Here is a 6993-nt window from a genome sequence, read left to right as displayed (position 1 = left end):
ATCTCCAAACCTCTCCTCAGTGGGAAAACCCAGTATTATTTGTAGTTATCATCCAACACTTGGTTGACACTACTGACTCAGTGGCACTATGCTGTTGGAGTTTCTAAACACCTCAGTGTCACTGCTGGACTGAAAATAGTCCACCAACTAAAAATATCCAGCCAACAGCGTCCTGTGGGCAGTGTCCTGTGATCACTGAAGGCCTAGAGGATGACTTACAGGAACAGAATGAGATATTGTCTCTAACTTTACATTTACAAGGTGGACGCTGAGTGGACACAGTGTTTAAAAAGCCCAGCAGCGCTGTGTCTGATTCACGCATACCAGCACATCACACACAAATAATACCTGCTGTGTGGTGGTCCTTACAACTGATGAATGGAGTAAAGAAAAGATAAAGTGTGCAGAGAAGCACATGGTCTACAGTCTGTAATTGTAGATCTACAAAGTGCACCTATATGGTAAGTAGAGCTGATAAAATGGACAATTAATGTGGAAAAAATAATAAAGTGCTTAGTAAGTATATATGCATTCTAATGTATTCAGCCCATGGACAGTGTGTATGTGCAATATTGTAGATGCATTGTGAACATAATGTGATTATTAGACTTTAGGGTTACTAAATCTGTCCTTCTATCACCTCTTTTATGTAATATTGCTTCAGAAATATTATCATATACCTATTAGGCCTTCTCTGTCTCATATGGGGAGGTATAGTGTTTAGCACTGTAGCAGAAAGTTTGTTGCTGAATATAAAGAGTGAAATGGAGCGTATACTCGTATACCCCTCGTGAAGAGCAGGTGTGCCATAAGTTCCCTGTGGTTTCTCTCGCAAAGTGCTTATCAATGTGCCAATCTGCTCCTATTTAGGCCTAAACTTTTAGTATTCTGTTAAATGTCGAGTGGTTGCTAGTGTTAGAAGTACTTTAGCAATGCCACATTATATGCTATACACCTGGTACTGGTACAGCACAATGTTTATTCATACATCTATATATATATATATATATATATATATGTAATGATATACAATGGAATATAAGTGCCTATATATATATACAATAGAATATAAGTGCATTTATTTTAATATATATATGTGTGTGTGTTATCAGTTCGTCAGTGTAAAATAATTTATCTTCCAGTTATTCAAGTAAAATTTGGAATCCCGCAGGGCTCTATTTTAGGACAATTATTACTTACTCTATACATGTTACCGTTAGGCACAGTTATAAGTAACCATGGTATTAACTTTCATTGTTACGCAGATGATACGCAGCTGTACATATCAGCCAAGCCTGATGACAAATACAGATTAAAGAAAATGGAGGACTGTGTAAAAGATGTGAAATGCTGGATGTTACGGAACTTCCTCCTACTAAACAGTAACAAAACAGAGGTTCTCCTTCTGGGTCCTAAATTGGCAAGAAATAAATGACCAGATTTAATTTTAAATCTTGCTGACTTTCCAGTTACACCTGGCTCAGCAGCAAAAAATCTTGGCGTCATAATTGACTCAGATTTATCATTCGATCAACACATAGGCAGCATCACTAGAACAGCTTTTCTACATCTTCGCAACATTGCCAAGATAAGAAATGCCCTATCCCTGCGTGATGCAGAAACACTAGTACATGCCTTTATTACTTCCAGGCTAGACTAGTGTATCGCACCACTGTCAGGATGTACAAGCAGGAATTTGAGCAAACTTCAACTAGTCCAAAACGCCGCAGCCAGGGTCCTCACTAAAACTAGAAAATTTGATCATATCAGTCCAGTGCTATCATCACTTCATTGGCTACCTGTTAAATTCCATATTGATTATAAAATTATTTTATTGACGTATAAAGCCCTACTCGCACGTGGTCACTCAGGTTTGTAGACGGTGGAGCGAAGAGATGCCAAACTGTTTCAGAGTGCTGCTGTGTCTGTGTGTCCTTCTGGTTCTCTCCTTTTAGCTAAGCTGTCATAGTCAGATCTGCCGGAGTCATTAGCCACACTCTTTAAATGTTTACATCTACTGTTTTACGTACAAGCAGACAAAATAAAATTAATTCCCTCTCCCTTTTTTTTTTTCCGAGTATACAATCGCCCACATGTCCGGCCGGACACTGATGGACGACTGACTGTCGAGCCCTCCTGCTACCCACTTCACACCAGCTGCCCACGCCCCAGCTACCGTCACCTACCTTGGACTAGCTGCCCACCCTACACTGATGTTTTCATAGACTCCTAGCTATTACTACTACTAATACTACTGCTATTAATATTAGTAGTATAATCACTTGTAGGTAGTTTGACCAGAGGAGGATGGGTCCCCCCTGGTGAGCCTGGTTCCTCCCAAGGTTTGTTCCTCAGTTCTGAAGGAGTTTTTCCTTGCCATTGTCGCCCCTGACTTGCCCACCGGGGCAAGTTTTTAAGCTTTTACATTTTTACATTTTTTACATTCTTGTTAAAACTTTGTCTTTTCTGGAATTCTGTGAAGCTGCTTTGTGACAACATCCATTGTAAAAAGCGCTATACAAATAAATTTGATTTGATTTGATATTATATATATATATATTATAGAATATAAGTGCCTATATATATATATATATATATATGTGTATATATATATATATATATGTATATATATACATACACACACACACACACATACATATATATATATATATATATATATATATATATATATATATATATATATATATATATATACATAAAAAAATTCCCAACCTCTCCTCAGAGGAAAACCCAGTAGTAGTATTTGTAATCCAATATTTAGTTGACACTGACTCAGTAAAACTATGTTACTGGAGTTTTTAAACACCTTAGTGTCACTGCTGGACTGAGAATAGTCCACTAACTAAAGATATCCGGCTAACAGCATCTTGTGGGCAGCATCCTGTGACCACAGAGGAAGGACCAGAGGATGACTAACACAAACTGTGCAGATGAGTTACTGTCTCTGACTTTACATCTACAAGGTGGACCAACATGTTAGGTGAGTCTAATAGAATGGACAGTGTTTAAAACCCCAGCAGAACTGCTGTATCTGATCCTCTCATAGCAGCACAGCACATATTAACACTCCACCATGACGTCAGTGCCACTGCAGTGCTGAGAATGATCCAGCACCTAAATAATACCTACTCTGTGGTGGTCCTGTGGGCTCCTGACCTCTGCAGAAGAGCAGGATAATGGGCACTAAGAAAGTATGCAGAGAAACAGATGGTCTACAGTCTGTAACTGTAGACCTACAAAGAGGATCTATATGGTAAGTTCAGCTGTACTTAATGAAATGGTTAGTCGGTGTGTGTATAGATATACCCAGGAAGCAATTTGTATTGTACCCTATTTGTACAAGTCTTGTTTCTTGCTTTCTCTCCTGTAGAAAAATGACTGCACGCTCCTGTAGTGAAAAGCATTTTTAATATCCTACAGTGATGGCTTACCATACATTACAGCAAATTACCTCTGCAAGCTCAAATGAAGCAGCAGCTCTTCCTTATCCCAAGTATTTTATAATGTAGCTGAATTTTTCAGTAAAAAAATAAAATAAAATTTAGATTTAAAAAAGTTGTTTTAAACGTTCTTTCAAGTTTATTTAATGAAGTTGCTTTTTTATTCAGTTGCCCTGTTTTATTGCGTTTTATTTTCACTGAGCTGGGTTTTGATATTAAGTTAATGTTAATTTTCATATTTTACACTCGGTTACTTTATTTACTTGCTGTCTCGCACGCGACGCCTTTGTGCTGTCATACAGTTCGCATGTTTTTACGTCTCGTTGAGGAAGCAGCCAATCGGCTTGTAGCTAGAACATTGCGTCATGCGCGGGCTCGGCCAATCAGAGAGGAGAGCTGCCTGCCACCGCCAAGCTTGTGTGCAGAGTTGTGTTCTCAGGAAGTGGAGTAGAGGGCCGAGGTGTACGGACCGCGGAGAGGCTCTTCCTACTTAAAGTTGTCTTTTTGGGGTTCTGCGCTTCATTTTCGGGGTCTCTCGAGTCGAGTACACGGTTTGGACACTACAGGTGGGTGTGCTCTGCGGCGAGCCGCTGTGGGCTGTGAATATTTGCAGGCTGAGTGAAGTTCGTGCTCGGTTCGGCTGTTGGTTTAAAGCGCTGCTCGGACGGACGGCTGAGTTAAGCTGCGGCCATATCACAAACTTACACTCTGCCACTGAGTTTTACTTTGCTCTGTGAACTGACGTTGAAGTCCAAAACAAACCTCGTTTAATCCAGAACGAACGAGAATCAGCACCCGCCAGCCCGCTAGCTGAGCATATTCGCTCGGTTTGGTAGGACTTGCAGCGCCACGGCTTTATGAACACAACGGTAGTGTCGTTAACTTGGACGCGCTGCACCTGATAGATAACGCTAGCTAACCTAGCAAGCTGGGTGTTATAGAATATATGTGTATATATACTGTTTTGTTTAATGCTTAAGAGAATTGCCAAATGTTGAATTATGAAATAAAAAAAGCCTTCAGGGGAGTCTGAAGGGTGGCTAAGTTACTACCCGGGGGGTTCTGTTGAAGTTCCTATAGCCCCTGGTTAGCAGAGCAACTCTAAAAGTCCGTTAAAGCGAAAGCGTTTAACGTTAGTTGTGTGTGTGTTTGCAGAGCTACAGCGCTGCTCATGGCAAGACATGCGGCCACTGTTACTGGGATGTGTTTCAGGGTATCTCCGTGTGTGTGTGTGTGTGTGTGTGTGTCGTTAGGCAGTTTGCTGTGTTTATGGTTGCTCTGTAAAGAGAGCTGGGTGGCTGAGCTGCTGCTCTGAGCCGGGCGTTGCTCTGTCAGCTTGCAGTTTGCACATTTCCGCTCATTTTGTAGGGACCGTGTGGACATGACTTGGCCTGTTGTTGACTGTATTAAAACGGAATTTGCAGCTGTGTTTTGCCTTTACAGATTCTAAGGCTGAGTGAGTTCTGTTGCATATGCGTGCATTTTCACTGTTGCTGTTCAAGTCAGTAAACACAACACAATATTCTTACCAGATTTCTTAAGTGCTTTGCTATTTTTGGTTAATAATAATAGTAACATTTCGCTTTTGCTTAATATTCATGTTGCTGTCGTATAAATATTCTGTAATATTTGTGTGGTGTCCTGTAGTGAACTAACCTATAGTAGCCATTGTCTGAATATACTGTATATTGCTGCTGTACAAAGGTGTTACTGTTATTACATAGCCTGTCTTAGTTCTGTAGGGGGAATTTGACAACTTAGCTGTAAATTTGTTGACATTTCATGCTGAACAAAAACTGACCTCCGGCATTTATATCTGTTTTGCTATTATGGACTTTGCTAAACTAAGACTGTTATTGAATACTATGTTTACCATTTACCAAAAATACCAATAATAATTTTTTGCCATTTTGTTGGCTGAGGGGGATTTACAGTTTAGGAGATGGCCCATTAAAGACTTATTAACTTTTTACCCTGTGTAAAGTTACTGTGCTTGTGGCCAGTGTTGGTGGTTGATGGTGAAAAATATATATTATGGGTTTCATGTAGATCATTGCAGGTAGAGCTCACTAGCTTACCAAAAATAGCCCCGAGTCAACTGAACCCAATCTTATTTAGTTTGCACACGGAATTTGTTTGGCATAACCAGCCATTTAGACTTCTGAAGAAGCTCTTTAGGGATTTGATAATGCAGTGTGAATATTTTTAGTTGTATACAGTCTGTTCTCTATAATAAGCCAGTAAAGTGTGATGTAAACATAAGAATTTGAAGTCTGAAATCAAAGTTGACCTTGTTAACTTCTTTTCATGTAATCCTCTATCAAGATGCCTCTAAAACATCTTATTGATTACATCTTATTGGAAAAAATGATGTTCTCACACCAACTCCACCTATCATAGAGTGAAAACGCTCAGCTAGCTCAGAGACGCTCCCTGACACCCTGTTTTACACAAGGAAAATGTGTAGTGCCTTCTGGTTCGTTGTGACTTTAAATAATCAGGCAACATACAGTATGAGCTAGTCAACACAGCATCTCAGTGGAATGCTTGCTAGCTGATCTCTCTTTCATATCTGGGTACATATAATGCTTGCAGCAACTTGTATGTAATTGTTTTAGGTTTTTGTTTTTAAAAGTAAAAAAATGTAGTACAGGGTTTTGTTTGCCAAGTACATCAGTTTGTGAAATAGAAGTATGATAAAATCAAGGTGTTTCTGTTATAATTCACAAATTTAAAGTGCTTCATTTTTGTTAACGGGTCTTTCATGAAGTGTGCTTTAGTCTGTTTTATTGGAGATGTGCATCAGCATGCTTACAAACATTTGAGAGTGTAGGTTTGCTCTTTTTTTCTGGTTTTTACTGATTAGACTGATACACTTGTAGAAGACATTTTGTTAGAATCCTAAACCGTGCATGAGAAGGTATTTGGTGTATTAGTGATGAAAGATTATGAGTAATGTCTGTGGCTTGCGGCTAGCTTAATGTACTGAATGTAGAGTGCATGCTGTCAGATTTGAAGCAGACATCTGTTGGGTTGGTTCTATGCAAACAGCCAACAGCCTGTACATTTAATCCCTTGTGTGAAGGGGAGGGGAAACAAGCCCCCCCCCCACCAGGAGTTCGTAGAGTGACAGGTGTCTTCCCCCCTCGCTGGTACTTAGCACCTCGGGAACGTGACCATGTTTGTGTGTGGAGAGAAATGGCGGAAGAGCGGCAATATTCACCAGTATGTAGCCTTTGCTGCAAAATATTCAAGCGTTTACAAATCAGCATTTGGCATAACCTAAGATGCCTATAAGAGCTGTATTCTTACACTGTCTCTGTACCTTGCAAAACCAAAATTTCCTATTTTTTTTTTTTAATACATTTTTGGACATGTGTATATAATCTTTGTCAAAGCTTCAAAACGTCACGTTCCCTCCCCAGTCCATGCAGTCCATAAATGCTGCAAAAACAACCCATTTTTTTATTGATTTTGTGATGTCACAAAAACCAGTGTATTTATTATTTATATATATATATATATATATATA

General features: G+C 39.4%; 1 protein-coding gene across 1 annotated transcript in view; it reads left to right on the top strand.

Moving 5' to 3' along the window:
* The first annotated feature begins 3893 nt into the window (after nt 1–3893).
* The window catches only part of tfdp2 (transcription factor Dp-2), a 44396-nt gene continuing 41296 nt past the window's right edge, over nt 3894–6993 (top strand). Inside the window, exon 1 of the mRNA XM_017696758.2 lies at nt 3894–4027. The gene's annotated coding sequence lies outside the window, so the exon portion shown is untranslated. The remainder of the gene's footprint in view (nt 4028–6993) is intronic.

This window comes from Pygocentrus nattereri, chromosome 17 (genome assembly GCF_015220715.1).
Source record: "Pygocentrus nattereri isolate fPygNat1 chromosome 17, fPygNat1.pri, whole genome shotgun sequence".
NCBI lineage: Eukaryota > Metazoa > Chordata > Actinopteri > Characiformes > Serrasalmidae > Pygocentrus > Pygocentrus nattereri.
This window is presented reverse-complemented; position numbering and strand designations above follow the sequence as displayed.